Raw genomic sequence first — 23,573 nt, 5'->3', positions numbered from 1 at the left:
GGGTGTGTGCCACAGAAATTGGGTAAATCCTACTACTCACCACTGGTCCACTAAAAATGAAGAAGAAAACTATCGTTATCAAACGGGTATGCGCCACTGTGCGGCCTATCAGGAAACTATAATTGTCATGAACGGGTGTGTGCCACAGAAATTGGGTAAATCCTACTACTCACCACCGGTCCACTAAAAATGAAGAAGAAAACTATCGTTATCAAACGGGTATGCGCCACTGTGCGGCCTATCAGGAAACTATAATCGTCATAAACGGGTGTGTGCCACAGAAATTGAGTAAATCCTACTACTCACCACTGGTCCACAAAAAATAAAGAAGAAAACTATCGTTATCAAACGGGTATGCGCCACTGTGCGGCCTATCAGGAAACTATAATCGTCATAAACGGGTGTGTGCCACAGAAATTGGGTAAATCCTACTACTCACCACTGGTCCACTAAAAATGAAGAGGAAAACTATCGTCATCAAACGGGTATGTGCCACTGTGCGGCCTATCAGGAAACTATAATCATCATAAACGGGTATGTGCCACAGTAATTGGGTAAATCCCACTACACACAACTTCCACTAAAAAGGGAGAAGGCAACAGTTAGCCCAAAAAATGGCTGCGAAGCGACGGCGGCGAGCCGAAGACCCCGAGTACGTACAACAAGGAGAGCACTAGAGAACGGGAAAGGCGACGGCGGCTGCGAGAAGACTCCGAAGTGATAAAAGGCCTACGCCAAGGACAACGTGCCCGTAGATCTATGAGAGGTGCGAACGCTTGGTTTCAGCGCGAGGTTCTGTCTCTGGAGCCTTGGACATCCGTGTCGTGTCTGTGACTGTCTGTGATTTAACTCGAACCACTCTGCACTGAGAATCGACGTATAGAAACAACCTAGCATCACCTAGCTAAAGCCTAGCTACGACATAGAAGAAATCATAGAAACAACCTGCATCACTATATAGCTAAGGCCTTGAAACCGATATATCCGGTTAGCGTCGACGTTTCAGAAATACGGCGCTCAAGACCTTACAGGGCAGGCTCAGTTCAATCATGCTGAGCCGCTCTCTATATAGCAGCGGGCAAATAGCTTTCGTTCGAAGTCCCACCGAGCGCCGCCAGCGGTTTTCAAAAAGGATCTGCAGAGAAATTGTTTCCACCGGTGTCAAATGCAGACTCGTTTTTTTGCCTTTTTTTCGTCTCATACTGCTGTCATTTTCAAATAATCATACAGTATCCTCCATATCAATATTGATTTTCGGTTCCTATGTCAACTTTACTGCCCTGTTCTGTTGTGACACGTAATTTTTCACTCGATTTATTATTTTGTTACTTTTTGCTTTGTAAGGAGTGCTTCTGTGGCTTGTATGATTCGGTCTTCTCTGGACCGCAGCATCTTATCACATTAGCCGGTGTGCTTCGATGATTTGACGAATGACCCGCATCCCTGGGCGCAGGTTACATTTTGTCGCTTTGTTCACGCTCCGTCTCCTCCACCACTCTGGCCTTTTTGTGTTGTGCGTCCGCTATTATCCTGACGCAATTTTGAAAAAGGCAGCCACAGTTCTTCATTAACGTCGATTGTAAGACACTCCAGGCGAAGTTTCGCCGTCGCCGTGATGTTCTAAATGATGTCACAGTCCTATAAAGTAGTCGATAACACCAAAAGAGGGCCAAGGTGAACCGGGAAGGGTAATGTCCGATGTGTACCGTCGTCACGTTTGTTTGTTCATTCATTATAAACAGTTAGAAATGTCTTTTTTTGTTGCATATTGCACCGGACACTTCGGCATACGGTGTCCTGCACTGCGCTATCTACATTGTGGTCGCTGAGTCACCCACAAGTAGTCAAAAGCGACTACCACCTCGAAATATGTGAATAAATCGTGCCTGTTTTACATGAACATTCACCGTACATACCTGCACTCAGCGGTGACACTGTCGATCGCTATAATTTTCGCACAACATTCGCACGTTCGTACACACCTAGTGCATCTGCTAACCCTCCTGGGTAGCTTAGCAGCTTAGATGTTGCGATGCCAACCTCGAGGACGCGGACTTCATCCCCCCAGTGCCAGACCCTCGTGATCATATCGTAGTTTTGTCATGTGAAACCGCAAAATATATATCTTTTAATGCATATTAGTTCGTCGGCGCAAAACGGTTTATAATACTACTGAACAAAATGGAGGTCACGCCTCTTCGTCTCAAAATTCGACTTGAAGAAAGCGCAACTCAAGTTCCACACAGTGAGTCGGTTATAAGCGCGTTTTCTTTTTCACTGTGATTACGTTTCATATGCTAAATGAGCTACACCTGTTATCTTTTGCCACAAGCTGTATTCGAACATCCTCGAACGTTGTCGCTCTTTCCAGTCGGACTACATGCGCGACGTGAGTGGTTGAGTACATTCAGGAACTTTCGCGCGCACCAGCGATTACGCTGGTCGATGACGCGCGTACTAAGAGCCAACTCGTTTGTTCCTCACATCACAATCTCAAGGACCGATGACCGTGCTCGCTGCTATCGCTGCATACACTTCAATTGTCTTGTTTTGCTCGCCACAAGTTTGCCCAACAAGGAGTTCGATCTTCACCGATCGGCCTACTGCATTCTTTGCCTGCACAACCTCATGACAATGTTTTGCAGTATTTTACAAGCACGCACGTACGTGCAGGTTCGTACACACATACGCGTGCACATTCGCACTGATAGGCGCGCGCACACACACACACTTATGCATGCACATGCACACGCATGGCTATATCTTTTAGCCCTAATTACGTCCTAACCTGGTTTCCTGCTCACATGGGCCAATATGAAGGAGGCCCCACCAACCTCAACGAATTCACCCACTCCAAGGCGCAAGGTCTGACGTTCCACGCCCACGGAGGTTCTCCCCAGCTCACGGCGTTGGAGTACGGAGATCAACCCACCACATACAATCAAATCTCACAGCACTTCTACCTAGGCAGGAGGGTCTACCCCGCTCCTGACATAAAATCACACAGAGCCTAGGCAACGACACTTAGACTCTTACAGACGGATTCGTACCCAAATTTGGCTTCATTTCACCAAATTTATCCGGATACTTTCACTAGCAGCTCGTACCCCCGTTGCGGGGAGGTAGCCAGTTTAGAGCACATGCTGTGGAGGTGCCCTTCGTTACTGGGCAGCGATCAAGCCAACCAAGCAAAGTGGTGTTCCGCCATCAGAGGCCCCAACAACGTGGATCAACTTTGGGCCGTCCAGAGAGCCCACGATGCGGCGGTCAGGCTTAGCCTGCCCGCCCCAACCTGGGAGGAGCCCACTGCGCGCTAGTTGGCTAGTCGCGTCTCTCATGTCTACTAGTAGAGTTTGACCAACTAACCAACCAAGACGAATGTAAAAATTTCGCCATTCAGGACTTACAGCAGCTTGTGTTCTCTTCACTTTTAACGCAACTAGGTGCACGGTAGTGATAGCTGGTTAGCAATCTTGCACTCCTGTCGTTTAGAGCATACTTTACTCTGTTGAGAACGGTTCAAGAATATAATGATGGGTTATAAAGTGCGAGAATGATTAAGCGATAGAATACGCAGTATACCGTAGATACACAGCTGGGCAAGGTCAAACGCGATCTCTCCGATAACCGCCGTTATAGCCAGCAGGCGTGTGGAACGCCACGGGACGATGCAATAAAGGTTTGCCGGTTATGGGGCGGCAGAGAGTCGTGATCGGTTGTAGGAAGGGTAATTATGCGAACCCGCCATCTGAGGAGTGCAGTGCAGGACGTTAAAGAGCAGGCAATAATTATACGCACTCGTTTAATACTGATCATTTAATCCTCGGCGTGTAGTTGCAAGTTATGCGCCGTCGTATTGTTGTTACTAGCTGTGAAGCGGCGTGTTTCGTAGCCTACATTCGTGTTGAAACGCCCCGCTGGCGGGCCGCGACATAAAGGTTGCGACAAGTTTATGGCTTCAACTGCGTGAATCATTCACGATCGACGACATAATGGAGGTGTTTAAGCCATGGATTACGGCTTCGAAGAATTGCTTTATCACCTGGCGATGCGGTGGTGGTGGCCGGGGGTGTGGGGAGGGAGGGGGTGCTATAAGAGAGGTTTCCTTTTCAGGCGGTCTGTGAAGTGCTTGGGCTTGTGGCAATCCGAGTTTTCTTCAAAGGGTAAACGGCGCCGTTCCTCATCTGAACTAGATGTCGCAGGTTCGACTCCTAGCCGCGTGCAGCGGCATTGTTCCGATAACGATGGGCATGAGCTCTCCTGCGCTTGGCGTCCGTGAATTTTGACTAGAATCAGGATAGATGGCCAGGATTAATCAAGAAACCTTCTCTTGGGGACTCTCATATAGTTCCTCTGTCTCTTGTAGGGTCTGAGAGACCCGCTCCTGGAACAAATAGACGCACTTCACACCGTAGTGTAACGAACAAGTTGACGTTCGTTAGCAGATTTTAGACAACGGTGAGCCCGCCTGCCGAATCTCAGTTGTAACTAGCTGTAATCTAACTGTAACTACAGTAACATGGCAAATAAGTAACCCAATAGAATGTCGATATAACACAAACAAGCAACATAACTCATACAATGTACCGCGAATGCGGCGTCACCGATGTTCGACTCACCACGGTAGTCCGCGGGAACGAGCCGCGGAGTCGTTCCCACGGACCTCCCACGGGAGACGACCATCCCCGAGCAATGTCAAGCCCCAAAGAGATAGCGAGCACCTCCACACTCTTTAGGAAGTGAAATATCATTAGTGAAACAACTACTCTCTCCCTATGCCTCCCACTTTTTGGTCCTTTCTCGGGTGCCCCTTATCCTAATAGCGATGCGTAACCTTTTTTTTTCCTGGTGACTTCTTAAACGTGAATATGATGAGTGTCTATAGCGCGATGTCACCTGCGGCATATGCTTCTGCGATTCTACGAAGCCGCCTTATCAGATGTTACTGTGCAAGACAGATGGAACGTGCAGGGCGAGTCTTTTAATGCGACAAAGGAGACTAGAGCTGGCTTATCGGGATAAAGTTTGGCGCTCGAACTTGCGCAAATGACGCCTGCTTGTGTCGAGCAAACGTCTGATTAAAATGGGTCTACGTCCCTGCTGCCAGGCTAGCTGTTGTTTAATTGGTGGTTTGTGTAAGTGATGGAACGGGTATCAAGGGGTGGAAAGCACAGCAGAGGACGGCAGAGTATGAGGTGGGGATATAATGCATAAAAAAACAACTGTAGGCCTAAAATTTCATCAGCTCGCGGAAGACATCGACCATTGTATAGATCATTGGGAGAGGTATTCGTGCTGCAGTAGATATGAAGACACGGCAATGATGATGATTATGGTGGTGCATTGGGAAAGAGAAAGTGAACATGGTCGGCTGACATCGGCTTGCAGCCAGCATTCGAGATCTCTGCGGCGACAGCAAACGTGAGAACAAGAACATCGTATCACGTTATCGACGTATAAGTTACGTTTCTTTTGCATAGTGTTACGTCTTTGGAGCGTAAAAAATGCGAATTTCTATATTTAAACTAACGATATCACTTCGATATAATCGCCTCGTGTAGGCAAAGAACTGCGAGACCAAATGAAGCCCTCTTAAGCGGCCTGCAGTGCCGCCGTAATAGCCTGAAGATGTATGTTAGAAACCGTGACTTATATATGCCATTATAGGTGCTTCGTGTCTGCTGGATTTCCCGGAGTCCTCCAAAGTACAAAGCTAGAGGGTATTAATGTCCGCCGTCAACCTCCAGCGATTTGTACTGCAGTCGCTTCCGTTCTTCCGGATTGGCGCTCGCGGCCGTTAAGACGACGATTTTCTTTCTTTCTTTTCTTTTTTTTTTCTTGATGTCAAAAAGCGTACCTCAAGTTATACCTTCAGGAGCGACTCGTGTATTTTTACCTCGCACACGTTTGCCTGCCAAGCGCGAATGGCGAGTCACTTTTTCGTTCGAACGGCTCGTATCAAACTCATTTGCGATACCCGGTTCTGCGGATTGCGGTACCTTCATCATCAGTGACAGCGTCTTCGAAGCGTAACACGACTTGAGCAGCGGATCTATATGACTGCAAGCAGCTTTGCGCTGTCCTTATGGCACATCCATTTTATTACTACAAAACGGGTGTGCGCGTTTTGTATGCTTTGTGTAAAAATCTTACGAATGTGACGTACTCGTTTGCAAATGCTACCTTTCCGCATGAAGATTTGGCGCTTGGCAACTGCGCTAAGCCGCTGTTACCTCTTCAAGTGTTCCTTTTTATATCGAGCAAGACTGTGCAAGCTTAACGTCACCCTGTTGTTCGCCCCCTTCCCTCTTCAGCCTGTACTGCTGCGTTTCATTTCAAAGGTACTACACTATGGTTTATCAGAGTGAGGTGCCAGATTTTTTTAAAAAGCTTGATATTTACTGCAATCCGCCGTGGTAGCCTTGCACGTAAAAGGCCGCGCTGCTAAGCTCGAGGGCGCGGGTTCGATTCCCGAACACGGCGGCCGCATTTAGATGGGGGCGAAATGCAAAGAACACCCGTGTACTTAGATTTAGTTGAATGGAACTTTGGGCTATAGCTTGAATACTTGCATGGCTGAAGCAGCGCAAAAAACATGAAGACGTTAAGAACAGAGTGCGCAGAACGAGCGCTGTCCTGTGCATTCTGTTCTTTACGTCTTCGTGTTTTTTGCGCTGCTTCAACCGCACTTAGATTTAGGTGCACGTTAAAAGCCCCACGTGGTCGAAATTTTTGAAGCATCCACACTACGGCGTCTCTCGTAATCATATCATGGTTTTGGGACGTAGAAACCCAACAATTATTAGTAGTATTATTTATATTTACTGCCTCGTGCTTGTAAATCTACACTGTCAAACAAAGTTATTTTACCTTATTACATTGGCATAACTTGGGAAAAGATTAAAAAAAGTTGTCCGCAAAGGTGGTCGCTGCGTCAGAGGAAGTTGGATAATACGGCTATATTACCGACAAAAGGAATGGACGTCACACAAATAAGCATGGAATGAGGTCATATATGAGCGCTTACCAAGGCAAGTGACAAGAAGAAGCGTTTTCGCACAAAAAATACATACGTGGTTCAAAATGACGTGGTCCCTTTATCACACAACACAAACGGCCAGATCAAGCCAGTTTCATCTGCCATCCACACAACCATACGAAAATGAATTCCAACGCGATGCGTGCCGCGAATCCAAACAAATGTTTTGTGCCTACTAATTTCGTAAAATGTGGCGTCTGCTAAAGCATTAGAGGGACAGAATGGCTGACATCTGCAACTTTTGATCAAAGGACCATTGTCACGGAATGAAACGCGAAAATTTAGGGCTAAGCAACGCACGTATTTTCGTTTCCAGCGCCTACGGTTTGTGTCATATCGGTGTAATTTTAACTCGAATAATTACATCAGAGCCGACATTACCTTTACCCGCCAGATTTGCTGCGACATGACACGGTTATGAGCAATTCATTTGAGCAGTTGCTTATGGCAGTCGTTATAGTTAAAAAATAATAATATAACGATGTCGCGTTTCAATGCGTGCTGTGCATATTGTAACGTGCATATTGTAACGTGCATATTGGCGTGGCAATATGAAACGTTAGTGGACAATACTCCAGTAGCACTCTTTGGCCAGATCTTGTACTATGTTCCCTTTCTTGTCCCTTGTCCGTTCTGCGCTGGTTGTTGAAGATCGATTACCAACTAGCCCAATCTCAAACTTTGCTTGCACTAGCGTCAGCAAAATCAGTACATCAGACAGAAGTCTGAAGCTACAGGCCCGGAAAGGGGACAGATGCCAACACGCGCGTGACGCCACGTTGTATTGCGTACGCTCTGGAGTTACAGATCCATGTCGGTGACGGTAATTGCAGAGAACACTGAACTAGAGGCAGACATTGGGCAGAGAGAAGAGTAAGATGCAGAGAAAGAAAACGGAGCTAGGAACTACCGAGGTCACCAGAACGTCTCACGCGCTCACTATCGCTATACCAAGACACGTGTAATGCCAGCTCTCGCCTTTGAGCAAGTCTACCGTGCAACGGCACACAGTGTGCTGGCCGAGGATAAACCGAAGCGTAGTTTATGTGACATGCGACACAACCCGTCGTCGCGTGGCTCCGCGTAATTGTGGCGTTAGAGGGCGCCGTCGTCTTGGCACGTGCGCGCGTATGTTCCTTTTATATACACGCGTGGGACGAGACGTGCTTAGACAACGGTGAAAACTGTACCACACGTTCGTGCCCAGCAAGATCACTACTGCGCGTGGTGCGACCGCTTTTAATTATACACACCCGCCACGATAGACTTTGCAGAGGGCGCTTCGAAGGGGTGTCGCCTGGTATAGCCTAATGACCCGTGCCAAGCCCCCGCGAATGGCGCCCAAAGTTACGCTACGGCTAGCCTTGTAGACAAAAGCTCAGTCGCGCCTTGCTTGCGTATTCGGGGACACGTAGTGGTTAACTTAACGCGTCATTACGCACGGAGGGGCTTGCTTCGTTCTATGGCCAGTGTCGCGCACGCTCTCTGTAGGCGCGAGGCGGTGTCGCGTTATGAGCTTCAATGACACTCGATGTGCGGCAAGTGTTTGAGCCGAATGAGGCTCGGCTGGAGGGGCTACGTTGTCACTGTTTGCGTTGGATAAGTTACGTGCAGAGAAAAGAGAGCGAAAAAACTTGGTTTTCAGCTTTACGCTTGGGTAGTCGAACCAAATTATGCATACAGGACCTGTCAGGCAACATCGTAAACACTCACGGTATGCACATTATTACTTACTCCCAGCGTAGGGTAGTAAACCGGACGCAAGTCTGGTTGACCTTCCTGCCTTTCCTTCCCCTTCCTCCTCCCCCTCCGCTTTTCAATAAGGTGTTCTAATCTGTGATAGCAATAGCAATAATAAATATGATAGCAATAATAAAAGAAGCTCACCGATAGTGAAGCGACCCAACACAGTCGCGACGAGACTACAAAATGTTTATGGCTATGCATCGTGAGCGCTAAATGAAGGGATGCGCGCCAAGGCGAGCATCTTGTCAGTTTTCAAGAGACAGTTAAATAACTGACGGCCAAATCAGGAGGCTTGGTATAGCCGCTAAGGGGCAAGCACATCGCCCCGTTAAGGGATTCAGGCATACTCGTGCGCCTCATCGATAACGCTGCAGATACAACAGCAGCTCGAACATTTGTATAACGCTATAAAGTTGTTATTTTGAATGATATATGGCGAAATATTTTGCACTCTTCACTGTTTGCGCTCACGATGCCGTTGGACTGGTGGCTAACCACGTCTCAACCGCTGTTCATCGTGCCAAACAAAAGTAGTAGTTTTCTTGCATACGCATGGCATTGGGCCGTCACTGCGCGCAATTGGCAATTGGCCTCGAGGAGTTACGGAGTCGCCCTCTATCGGACGCGCCTCGATTGCGTGCTAGGCAGGATACCGCCGGCGCGCTCCCCATAGGTTTTGCTGTCGGCGCTCTACAAAAACACCTCGCGGAATCCTCAAGGGCATTTCTGTAAGTACTTTCGAGATCAGCTGTGTTCTTTACTGTCAAAATAGTCATTTTCTAGGAACTGAAAGCAGAAGATAGTCTACAGTCGCTGTCTCTTTGCAGAAAACCGAGCACCCGCTTCACGCTATCACCGCGTTGGAGACCCCTGAACCGGCTTCTTGCGTGAAAGGTAGTCACTCGCTGAGTGCAAACTATGTGAAATATCTTGTTAGAGTAGACTGCCTGTATAACCAAACGGAGCATAACAGAAAGAAGCCTCAAGCCAGCGATCGCACGGATTCGCGACGAGCTGATGGTGCCATATGTACGAGCGTCTGCATGTATGTTCGTACTGATGGTTTCGCTTTTGCTACGAGCGCGTTTTGGCAGCGCGCTGCGAACTTTAGGCCGCAAAATACGAGAACTGTGAGTAAACAAACAACTACTGTTGCGCGGACGCCATCAGAGCAGTTCAAAAACAATTTCCTTACAAATGCGGCTTCGGTGCGCATGGCAACTTTGCGATCTGCCGTCCCGACGATTCAGTGTTTTCTTTTTTCTTTTTCGGTCTAAACTCGGGTACGTTTCAATGTCATTTGGCAAGTTGTCTCGCACTGCGTATTGATCGGTCTTCTCAGCGGGCAAATGCCGCTGCTTCTGTTTCTTTATTCATCGCATTCGTTTCGTTTGGTGCTCACACAAAACGTGACCAAATGCGACGCCTCTTTTCAATGCTCCTTAATTATCGTTCCGTTTGTATTCCAGTGAACTCGTCGCTCTCTGTCATCAACAAATTCGTAGACCAAAGCTTCACCACTTCGAGATTGCTGGTGGAAGAAGAACCAGTCTACGAGACCGAGCATGTAGCAGCATGCGACGCCTAGAAAAAGAAAGAAAATACAGTAACGTTTGCCGGACTTGTTCTGCAAACGTCGGCTGGGAACTAGGACCCACATGAACTTGAAATAGCGGTGAATAAAATAGAAGTTATTGCAGCAACCAGCAGCCGCAAAACAGGATAGTAATTATTTGGCGTGTACCCCAGCAATTTTGGCAGCAGTGTCGTGTCCAACGCCAACAGGGTGGCATCTTTTCCACGTAAATAAATAAGGCTCCAAGAAAATACATGGAGTTGGCCGGTGGGCCGGCGTCAACACTAGTGATGCAAAAAATAATCGTCACGTGATGGTGTCACCATATGACGTCATCATGACGTCACATATTGCCAAAATATGTAGCGTCATTATGACGTCACATAATGTGACATCACATGATGACGTATTCACACGTCATGGTCGCTTTGCATTGCCTCCGTGATCGGTCACGGAGGCCGTGCAAAACCGCGTTAGGTGCAGAACGCTTTTGGAGGGGGGCGCGGGAGATTCAGTACATCGACTGACAAGAAGATGGCTTTCGCCTTCTAGTCATCTTTAACGAATGCATAAGGAACCCTGTGCGTTTTTTTTTTTAATTTAACGTATCTAAACAATGACTTGCGCATCTGCAGCCGATTTTGTGGACGCTGAGCACGGCGCCGACGATCAAGAGGTAGCATTGGAGGGTTCTGAGATGGCATCGCACGTGGTAAAAGGTAGCGCCTTTACCATCCTGTGGCAGATAAGCATCATTTACCGGCGGGAAGCGCGCGCGTGCCATCGTCTCAGTGCGCGCTGTCTGCTACTCACCGAACATCGCAGGCCCGACGCAGTAACAAAAGTCTTCGTCGCGGAAGTGCTTGTTGCACACAAGACTCGTAGCGGATGGCTACTTGCCGGTTCTTAGCTTTACAACCCATGCTTCACGCTGTTTCTTGTCCCGCGGTTACCAGTGCAGGCTGACACTGGGCTCCTTTGCGTAAGCGCGGCACTGCGGCACCGAGCGGTAGAGCCTCATGTTCGTCGCCTTCGGAGGCAGCCACTCTGTTACAATGGTTTCAATTGAGTAGAAAATGCGAGAAAACTTCCGTATTTGAACAGACCGCAGCGCATGTGGTACTTGAAGCTCGTTTTCAAAGCACGCGGCAGCGCTCCACAAGCAGCCGACGCGGCCGCTGAGACCACGTGATCCTGCCAAGCACGTCACGCTGACGGTGGCGCCGGCGTTTCCAGTGGTGGGCCTCGAGGCCAATACCGCCTGGAACATCTCGACGCGACTTCGTCAAGCGACGAAGCTACGCGTCTCTTTCGAAAAGCGGCCAATTACAAGCGACGCATCTTGATGCCTTGCTTGGGACTAGCGCGAATGGCCACCTTCTCTTATAAAAGTGGACCTGTAGCTTGAAATAAGCTTAATTGTATATTTATACTATTTCCTTTCTTAATACTTGTTCGCCTCGGGTGGTGTCTTAGTGTTTGGACCGATATTTGGCTGGTTAAAATCACAGTGTAGCAACCCTTACCGATAAACATTACAATATATTTAACTGTTGACGGGTCATACCTCATGACGTTACGGCAAGCTGAATACGGAACCTCAAGGTGGTGTCGCCACCCGTCTATTTTTTTATATACGTTTTTTTGCTTATCAAACGTTTTCTTTCGGCAATTGTGGTGTTCTTCGTATTGTACAAGCGGAATTTACTAATACAGGTGTCATTATTTGGACTTATCTTAAACCTCACAATTTAACTTGCCGCATATGTTGTGCGGAACACCGCGTGTTCATTTTAATTACCGCCATATGGGCTCAAATTCGTTATTCTTCTGCCCACTTCACATTTGACACTGCTTGAAGTATAGCACAGTCAACTATGAAGAATGTCATACAATCGAACTCTAGGTTTCACTACGTTCGCAAATAGGAATAGCGCCCGTGTGCGCCTAGCTTTCTATGCACGCACTAGAAAGGGGTCCATTTCGATTCCGCGAAATGTGATGGCCGTACGTCTGCGGCTGGCGACTGTGCGCAAAAAAAGCCGAGACTTCGATTTCTGGGAAAGTAGCGGAATGGCTGCCGCCACGGATGTCTTCGCAGATCTCCATCTGATAAGTCACGCTGCGCGCTGCATAGAAACGCCGAAAATATTTGTCTAAAGGGGTGTTTTGCGCTGAAAGATGGTGCTCTAAAAGCGTTTATTTTTTACTTCGTTGGCGGTACGTGCGCCCGGAGTTGCACGCGAATCAAACCCAATATATTTTTGCGTCCCGAAAACGAAGCAAGACGCCTTCGGAATATTCATGGCATAAGGAAGGAGCTACAAGATAAGAAGGTGCTGCAAGACTAAACATTAAAAAAAGAGCCCTTGTCAGCACGACGCACGTGCTGCAACGCACTGTGGTATTCTCCTGAGCTGCCAGTTCGCAAGTACAGTCTCAGCGTTGTACTATGTATCTTTCTTGATGATGCTATAGAAGGTGTTTTCCAGAAGTAACTTAGTGTTTTGTTCACTACTGAGAACGCTAGAACAAAAGAGAGATAGCCACACGACTACGATGCGCATCTATGTAACCGCAGTAGAGTTGTCGCACTTCACCTCCATAAAAATGCGGGCCACGTGTCCAGGTGTCGAACCCACAACTACGTGCTCAGCAGCGGTAAACGCCTCGGACACTCATCTCACTTATCCATCGAGACTGCTTAATATAATAATTCTTGGGGTTTTACGTCGCAAAACCACGATATATGGTTATGAGGGACGCCGTACTGAAGGACTCCGTAAATTTTGAGCATCTGGTGTTCTTGAACGCTCAGCTAAATCTAGGTACACGGGCCTCGAGCATTTCGCCCTCCATCGGAATGCGGCCTCCGCGGCCGGGATACCTTCAGATCAGCAGTCGAGCACCATATCCACTAGACCACCATGGCGGGTATCGAGACGGCTTGATTTCTTATTTGTAATGTAAATAAAGTTGCCCGGAAAAAGTGATTTTGTGTATGGAATGGTTACGAGGAAAAAGTGGTGGCGGTGGTGAGGAATTCTGGGCCGTTTAACGTAACGTAGTCGTCAAACTGAACACTGAATTGTGTTCCGCCATAAAATTCCCGGCCTTAGATGCAGGCACATACTCCTCTCTCTCTCTCCGGTATATATATAAGTGTAAAAGTATATGCGCCTTCATAAAAAACAATGGTTTATTTTGTCTACGTTTCGACGGGAGCCCCGTCTTCTTCAGGACGTAACTCTCTCTCTCTCTCTATATATACACACACACACACACACACACACACACACACACACACACACACACACACACACACACACACACACACACACACACACACACACACACACACACACACACACACACACACACACACCACATATATATATATATATATATATATATATATATATATATATATATATATATGTGTGTGACGCTATGAATGAGAGACTGCCAGCGGCACAGACGCCATACCTTTATTCTATTCTCGCGCACTTCTTCCTCGTCGGCTTCTACCAGCCATCTCTGCATGCCTGCTTACGTCACAGGATTCCCCCTCCCCCGGAAGAATGCGCGAGTTACGAACAACAAAGTATGAACAAGCAGTCTTGGAAGCAAAAAATGTCGAAATGCGCAGTAGTTTCATGTCACAATGAAGTTCCGTTAACTTGCACAAAAGACTTCACTGAAGACGCTAGCAGTCCGGGGATATCAAGGAGAGCTCTGGTGGGCGAGGCTGGCTGTTGCGTTCGGGACAACGTAAGCATGCCTTGAACGTGGACACTGATAATGACACAGCTGGTATTCGTGTGAGAAATGAACGAGGTTGGAAGACTTTGCAGAATCGACAGCTGGGATTTCGTAGGCGTCGTATTCTTCGTCGTGAGAGGTACACACGCCGTACAAGCAGTTTGCATGCCCGTTGATTGTTGCTGATTGGGCGCTGCCTCTCTTCCTGCAGAGTACAAGGGGTGGTTCCGTGTCTTTTTGAGCGTTTTATGTGGTGAGGTCGCAGATGCAATCTTGATCTTTGTTGCAGAAGGGGTCCATGACGATGGTCCTTTCGGCGGTGTCTTCTTCTCGGGCTTCTTTTCAGACTGTCTTCTTTAAGCCGTGAGCGAGGTTTCGATGAAGTTTTCTTTCGCCGTCGCCCATGATGAAGTGTGCGTTGTAGTCGATTAGTTCGTCGACTTGCTTGTACTGGTCTCGCTGATGAGGCAGCGCTTCAGGAACATGACTATGATTTTCTTCACAAGTTGATGTGATGTCCACTGGGAAGCTGGTGCACGGTGGGCTGTTGTGGTGCTTGTCAGGCAGTGAAGGCTTGGTCAATGGTGAATGCGTGTCACCTAGCGAAACTACCGAGCTAGGTCCTCCTAAAGCATCAAGTTGTGTGGAAGGGCATTGGCTTGGCAGTGTACTTTCCGGATACTTTAGCTGGTCTGTAGCGTACGTAGCGAATTCGTGAGAGTTACAAGCAACTGAAGAGCCACTTGACGTAAAACCAGGTGGTGGGCCACGTATACAAGACGAGTGGTGAAGCGAGTCGGGTAGTCGAATATTGACTCGATTTTTGTAGCGGAGTGGAGAGGTAGGAGATGGCAATCTTTGCGCAGATGGGAAACGTGGTGGAAAGTCGGTTCTTGCGGGAAAACATCTTGGGTGACTTTCAGTCAGCTGATGCTTTGATTTGTCTTGTGGGAATGGCCGATTCATGCTCGGTGTTCGAATGCATGAAGACTGCTTGTGAAAATGACGACTGAGTGCGACTGTACGCAGATGGTGCGTTATAAGCAAGTCTTCATCGTAGTCTTTAAATCGGGTGACCATCTCTTCTTTGATTTTTGTCCACGACTCATTGTTTTCGAAGATGTGCGTGAGATAAAATCGGAAGGCCTCACCAGTGACGTATTCGTTGAAATTGGTGACCATCTCCCTTTCCGACCATGATGCAGCGGTAGCGTGGAGCTCGAAAAGGTGGAACCAGTCCTGTACGGGTCCATCGTCCGCTGATCCGGTGTACTTGGGGATGTCAAGGGCTGTTGATGATGCCGTCATGATGCTGGGCGTTGTGTGCAGCTAGGATCTGCTTCGGTGGTCCGTGTATGGTCAGGGCGTCTTGTTAAGAACTTCGTTGATGACGTGCGGCTGATGAAGTGGCTGCCAGGTCTTCATCCTGTCGACTTGTGTGACGCTATGAATGAGAGACTGCCAGCGGCACAGACGCCATACCTTTATTCTATTCTCGCGCACTTCTTCCTCGTCGGCTTCTACCAGCCATCTCTGCATGCCTGCTTACGTCACACACACACACATATATATATATATATATATATATATATATATATATATATATATATATATATATATATATATATATATATATATAATATATATATATGTATATATATATATATATAAATATATATATATACATATATATATATATATATATATATATATATATATATATATATATATACATATATATATATATATACATACACGCATGCACGGTCTAATGAAACCACCATATCAATGAAGCTAAGGAATGTAAGGGGACATTATTTGTAGGCTTTAACATTAGTATAGCAATTATGATATAAAAAAAGAAATTAAAGGGGGGGATCAACTTGCCGCAGGTAGGGACCGCACCTACAACCTTCGGATAGAGCATCCGATGCTCTACCAATTGAGTAACGGCGGCGGTCGCTTTGCCGTCCACATTGCAGGGTGTGTATGTTTTGTATAATCCTGGGAGTTTTAGCCAGCGCAGATCACAGCCATGACGACGAGCCTGGAACGCTAATTTTTTGCCTGACAGCGTCACGTAGCACGTGATCGTATTGCGAGCTGGGCGCTGATCAATAAACCCTCGCATACTTTCGAATGCACAAGTCTGCCTGTACGAGACCCTCGCTATCGAACCGAGACCCTCGCATCAAGTCTGCCCGAACGAGGCCCGCTGCTCGTACAAGTTTCATTATGAGCTCATTCGTCGCTTTCTGATGTGAAGATTGTATGATCCGGCAGAAACGTTTACAAGAAATTGTTCAAAGAAAATCGCGCCACTCTCACGGCGCACATGAATCGCGCTTAGTCGAGATACGCTAGAACAAAAATCCTATTTCACTGTACATTTCGTCGCCAATTAATCTCAAGGAAGCATCGATGTAGAATACGCATTAAAAAAAATCATTGACTTCAGAACTTCACGCCCGGCACCTGTATAAAGGCGCGATGCTGCCAGCCTTCTGAACACTATATCAAAGCAGCTTTTATTACTTACTGCAAGTGCCATATGTCTTAACCTCTCACCATGCTTCTTTTTTTTCTTCGAACGTCGTGACTGCATATATGGCTGTTTCTTTTGCGAGGTGTCACATATAAAATGCCGAGACGCGCTCCTCCTTAATTAATTATCGATCGCTATCGCTAGCTTCAAGTGGCGTACTGTTAATGAGGTTTCCTTCCTATCTACCGTTACCTTCGTGTCGCACACGGGATGAATACGAGAGGCCCTTTCAAGAGCCACTTAAATCCTAGCTTCCTGTGGGAGCTTAAGCTAGTGAAAGTTGACGCGATAGATCCAATTACTTTAATACGAACTGCACTAGATGCGTGACCTGGCCTGCCGGCTGCGATGATGTAAAGAAGGGCGAGTTCTTTGCGGGCAGTGGCTTAATTGCCTGGTGACCCCTAGCATTCTTCAAGTACAGCGCTACCGAATTTAAAGGTAACCCCGAACTTTTATATATATGTAAACGCTCCACTGAAAGCAACCGTGTATGGTTGAACTGTGCATGAGTTTTCTTATCAAAGTGATTGCTGATGGTGTTTCTTCTTAGGGGCTGTGCTGAGGAAATCTGCCAGCTACAGTTAGCCATTTGGTCTGGCTGAATTAACCTTCAAAGGTATACTGCGCTAAGAGAAACAGGGACACACAAAAAAAAGGGGGGGGGGGGTGACAAACACGTGCGGAGACTCACAAATGAAATTTTATTTAGTGAAGGGTGTCATATATACAGTGAAGATGAAACAAAAAATGAGCTCATTTGACAAAAACTGGTCACGTGAACGCGTCATTCACCATGTCACAATCTAGATTCTGGATACCGCACTTCACAGTCAGCAAGCTGCACGGACGGATCTCTGACGCACACCTTTGTTTTTCCAATCGCATAAGCTTCGTAGAGCTCCCGTGTATTGCGGTCCTTGTGACGGTACAGGGCCTTGGTCCTATCCAGAAGTGGGTGGCACGCCTTGTTCGTCTCCTGTTCACATTCCTTGCAGTGCTTAGCCACGTGGGAATAAACATCAGAAGAATAATTCTTTGAATGTTCTCTTAACCGGTTATTTATGCACCGGCCCGTTTGCCCGATATACACAGGACCACAGGTGAAAGGGAATTCATATACTACTACAAGCACAGGGGACATACCTATTTCTGTGGTCAACATGGCAAACAAAGGGACTATTGCTAGGTGTTTTGTCAGTTTTACTCATTACACGCGCACATAAACGGGTCATTTTTTTTTTGGGGGGGGGGGGGGGGGGGGCGGAAAACACAACTTGTACACCATAACGCCCTTCACCAATAAAATTTCACTGACACCGTTCACTCAATAAAATTTCAGTTGTGAGTCTGCGCACGCGTTTGTCCCCCCTTTCTTCTGTGCCCTTGTTTCGTTTAGCGCAGTATACCTTTGAAGAAATAATATCAACCAAGTAGCCGAACTTGGTGCTCTTCTGAATTAACCTGATTGGCTCGCCTCTGACACTTATGCAAGGCTCCAGGCGTAACCGCATGAAGATCACTTATGTTCAAATCAAAGTAAAAAAGAAACATGGCTGATCCCTCTGTCATAGGAATCGGTATAACACGAAAGTGAAACGTGTCTTCACAGACGTAGTTGAGCGTTTGTTGTGCATTCTTTCGCCCCAAGGGCGAAGGAATGAATGCTATAGCAACAAATTGTAATGGCACGCGAAGAACGGCAAGCAGATTGAAATTTGCAGCACGCAGCTCAAGCAGAAGGGACGCACGGAACGAACATACACAGGATGAGAGAGAACTGTCACATTTGTAACTTATTTCTGCGTGAGCACCGCGCTCCTTTAGCGAAAGCGGCCGCTGCAGTCAGCCAAGTGACATTCGTGCCCTCAACGCAAGACGTACGAACCACCGCGATCACGAGATAGGCGCACGCACGAGCGACCAAGAGGCGGGCACTTGTCGCAACGGCGGTGACTGTTTAAGCACGCTCTTCGAGCCCTTCGCGCCATTTCGCAAGGGATAAAGAAAACACGCTGTAACGCCGATCTCTGAGTACCGCCACCGGCAAATGGTGTATATAAATAGCTCGCCGTTAGTATTGTGAAGAACGTGCCGTCTGTGGCCGAATCGTTTCGCGCTGCACGCTGCGGAGCGAGGGGTCGTAAGTTCAATTCCCGGTGACGGAACTTTTTCTTCTCGTTTTTTTTTCTTTGCCCACTGTTAGTCTTTATATTTTACAACGTCATATCCGTGACGGAAATACGTCATTAGAGCCGTGGTGGACTCCGGCTTAAAACAGTTTCGTGTTAAAAAGGAAGAAATTAAGCATGAACACCAACGTGAAGGGAAAAAATAGACAGGACATGTAGGCAAGCAAACCAAAGTATATGTGAACTGGCAGCGAAACTTCCATAAAAGCATACAGGAGCAGGGAGCGCGCCTAGCGTCTACAAACGAACCTCCTCTGAAGCCGCTACCTCCTCGTGTTCGTGTCACAATTCCCATCATGATCCTATTTCATTCCTTTTTCGTTAGGCTCATTGGAAAAAAAACAAAAATTGACGAGTGTGCGCGCCTAGGGTCCACAAGCCAGCCTCCTCCGACGCCGCGCCTCCCTCATGCTCCATGCTTTGCTCACAAATCCCAGCATGCTCCTGTTTCATTTTAAATGCGAAGCATTTCTTAGCGAACCTTTGGCACTTTGAGCGTTTCTGTCTAGGTATCTATCTATCTATCTATCTAGCCGCCTACGTCCGGGTGCTCTCATGATCGCCTCCTTAACTTGGTGTCGACCAAAATTGGCTTGGGAGGGTAAGAGGATTTGACGAATATGATTGTCGGCTCCTGACATGAATAACGTGAAAATCCTGTCGTGTACGTCGTCAAACCCTTTCCACTTGACGTGTGGCACATACCCGTTTACCACGAGCCGCGCTGTACGGGTATGCGCCACAGGTGATTGACAGTTTATAGCTACCCAGGAATGGCGAGAACAGACAATGGTAACCTAAATGCTAGAGCGTTAAGTAAAACCAACATCGACAGCGTTGACTCGACGAATGGAAAGAATGAAAATTAGGATCCCAGCAGGAATCGAACCCAAGCATTCTGCGTGGCAATCAGGTATTCTACCACTGAGCCACGCCAGGTCTATAAACTGGTTTGGAAAAACAGCCTATGCAGGCGTAATGTCGGTGCAACGTCAGTTGTGGTTATGGTGCTAGGTATAGTACACTATAGTGCTAGGTATCTAATTTTACAAGAAAACAATAAACACTACATATGTACTCCAACGATACAGGCGTCATGTCAGATTAACGTCTGTGGTTCCAGTGTTGGCTCCGTTTTTATAGCAGTCTAATAAACATTACGCTCGTATTCCTATGATTCAGCAAGCTATATTGAATCATTGCTCGTCCCCGGAGGAATACATTAACGAAAGTTGCCTATTATATTCACATCACCGCTCCGTTCTGGTGCACTTCGTACGCCAGAACGACGCAGTGTCCTCTTCATTTCTTACGAGGCTAGGCGGCGGCCTCATGCTGACCGAGGATGATGCCAAATTGATTGACAGCCGCTTTGTAGACTAGGCTACGTAGGCTACATACGCCCAGATAGTCTACGAACACGACAAGCACTATCCACCGATTTTGGTCTACGTAGCATTATCCAGGCCTACCAGCCTCGACGGCCTATACCTCACTAACGCGAAGAGTAGCTTCAGGTCCCGACATGTCTCCGGCTCTATCGACAGACAGCTTGTCGACCAAATGACCGAGGCATCCACGAATTCCAACAGCTCTACTATACCACATATTTCACTACACATGGACCCCTCGTCACCACGGTCACGACCGGATCCTATAACAAGTCATGACCAGCTGCTGGTGCTCACTGATCACGCTGATGATGCCCTTGTTCAAGAACTGTCAAGAACTTCTTGACAGTTGAAAAAAAATTACGCCATAGTCACCTTCCCGCCGCATGCTTCGCACACCATCGACTCCCCGGGTACGTGGGATATGCCGAATTTTTTTTTATGACTGGGCTTCGAAATTGTCCCGTGACGATGCCTCCTAGTTTTTCTTTTTCTTTTTTTTCCTTGATGCATAGAAGCCCATGTGTCAAGAAGGTGGCGGCTCGTTGCCACCGTCGCCATCTACGTATGGTGGGGACAACTAACAGCAAGCAAAAAATAAAATAAAACATGACGCCACAACCGGAAGCGGTAGCGACGTCGCGCATTTACGCTACACGGCGCGAAATGTCAAACGTTTTTAAAGTGGTGCTCTTTTACTTGCTTTTGATAACTACGGGATTTTTTTGTTTATGGCTCGCTAATAGTCGTATGCGAGATGAAAGGAGGATGACCAAGAACGATTTAAAAATAACAAGGTTGCTTTATTAGCCAAATAGTGTATTCTTAGCGTATTTGCAATATGAAGCAAAATACTTTGCAGATAAAAAAAAAGATGATACGACGGCTCAGGAAAACAATAGGGCAGTAGTTAAAAAATTACAGCACATCCACGGGTGAATGATGAAGAGCTTGGGCGAAGCTCATGAAGCAATCATGGTCTCGGGATCCGCTTCTCCTTGAGCCCATTTCGCAGCGGCGTCCTTGGCGCGCACCATCGCGGGATCCGCCTGGCTGCCGCCGAGCGAGCGCCAAGCAAGCGAGCGCGGCGCCAGGTGCATCTCGAGGCGGTGCGCGCCCGCGAAGCCGCCGCCAAGCGCGCGCCCGCCGCTGCGCTTCGTTCATGCTCCACCAACGATCCGACACGTACGGCGACGATCCAGGAGAATGAGAGAGGCGCTCGCTCCCCGCGCATCCCCGCGCAGCCCGCGGAGCAGCCAATCGGAGAGCAGCGGCACTTCTAGCGCCAACTAGTGTCGATTCACACAAGCGCCATATTGCACACAGTTCTATCGACCAACGCCATCTAGGAAATGAGACGAGAAATGGTGATGACGATACAGATTGTGTACAGCGCCATCTAGAATATTGTCCCTGAACTGCAGTTTGTATGCACTTCTATGAGACAGCGCCATCTATTGCATTATACGGGAGATACTGCCGTTTGCGCCGGTGACGCCGGACAACGGAGACGTGACAAGGTTAGACTAAGAGGAGCTACGCCCCTAAAAAATTCACGTTGTCCAATCAACGGAAACCACTGGAGCGAGACAGCAGTCGTGAAAGGATCACTTTGGCAGATTTACACAGCGCAGCGTTTCTTCGTTTAGCGCGCCGCATTCTCCGTCACGAAGGGCGCCAGCCGTGCGCCAGCCGTGCGCCAGCGAAAACCGTCTACAGTCACAGGAACGGTTATCTACAGCTTCTGTGAGCTAGTTTAGCTTATATGAAGTAAACAACACGAGAGCCAAGAAATAACCTGCGGAAGATACGTTCGAAACTACTGCACAGAAGTGAGTGACGCCTTGTTGACCCGACAATGCGCCGAACTAAACACGAGCCCACGCTAGCAGACTGCTTACATACGCCCCCCCCCCCCCCATTTATGACACTTCATCAAAACAATAAGGCATTCAACTATTTAGCCAAATACCAGATAGGCTGTAAAGTGAATTGCTAGTTTACTTTGTCTTGTTTAAAATTAAAAACATTCGAAAAAAAATTGCATGGAGTTTTTGGTCCTCATTATCTGTCCTGCGGTCGAGAGAAAGCTGTGATATACCTGCGACAGTTTTCGAAACGCACTTACTATATAGAAGGCCCCGTTCAAATGTCTCCCAAAGAGCAAAAGTGAAAAAGGCTTTGCAACGATCGCGACCAATTATTTCGCGCCTACGCAAGGAATGACGGGAGCGAAAAAGAGCAAAAGAAATCGGAACATCGGTGATTGGATAGCTTCTGGCGAAAAAAAAAATGAAACGGCAAGAAACAAGCGCTAACTCCAGAGCTGCCACTGCGTTCATGCCGTCATCTCTTCTCCGATGCTGTCTCCTGTATAAGGTGCGCCTACGCGCGAACGACACTCCTAGCTGGACCGTGAAGTCTGTCATCACCACTGACAGTTACAAACGAGTGCAGCTATTGGGAAGGTCGGTCGACCAGATATCAAGAGCCGGGCTGTCTTCAAAGAGGTCCTGCGCGCTGCTTCACTTTTAACCGAGTCCCGTACGCCCGGCGAATCTGAAGGCTGCCATTTCTAACCTTTACTCGTTCGCAGCTGGCTAACTAAAACAGTTAGAACGTGGGTGTGCTGCGAAAGGCATGCAGGCAGAACATTTCGCCGTGTAACGGCGAAAGAAGAAACAGAACGCGAGCTACTGTGCTGGGAACATTTCGGGAGGCGTGACGCAAAATAAAAACGGAGTCGTGCTCAGGGCGACGGCGTGGGCGTGCGAAACTTCGCGAGCTCTTCTCACACCTTCCTTTCCTCGTCTCGAACAACGATGGCGCATCCCATCGAAAGGGGCGAAGAAATGTGCGTGGGCCGTGGACGGCTGAGCTCAGCGATTCGAACGAGACGGGAAGTCGTTAGATAACTCGGAGCGACGTGTCGGTCGAACACAGGAAGTAAATTGCGAGGGTCTCAGCGGATTGATACCGATGTGTGATGTTTCGCTATATAGACATAAGGAGAATCCGCTCACGGGCTGGTTAGTACATTTATTGAACAAAGTAAGTAAAGCACTGACCAAAACGTAGACAAGAAAGGAACACGGAAACATGATGATAATTCTTGGGGTTTTACGTCCCGAAACCACGATATGATTATGAAACGCCGTAATTGTGTGTTCCGGAAATTTCGACCACCTGGAGTTCTTTACCGTGCACCTAAATCTAAGCACACGGGCGGCTGTTTATTGAAATGCTGCCGCCGTGTCCGGGATTCGATCTCGCGACCTTCGGTTTCCCAGTCAAGCACCATAACCACTAGACCACCGAGGCG

This window comes from Rhipicephalus sanguineus, chromosome 6, assembly GCF_013339695.2.
Source record: "Rhipicephalus sanguineus isolate Rsan-2018 chromosome 6, BIME_Rsan_1.4, whole genome shotgun sequence".
Lineage (NCBI taxonomy): Eukaryota > Metazoa > Arthropoda > Arachnida > Ixodida > Ixodidae > Rhipicephalus > Rhipicephalus sanguineus.
The sequence above is the reverse complement of the archived record's forward strand: the minus strand, read 5'-3'. Positions refer to the sequence as shown.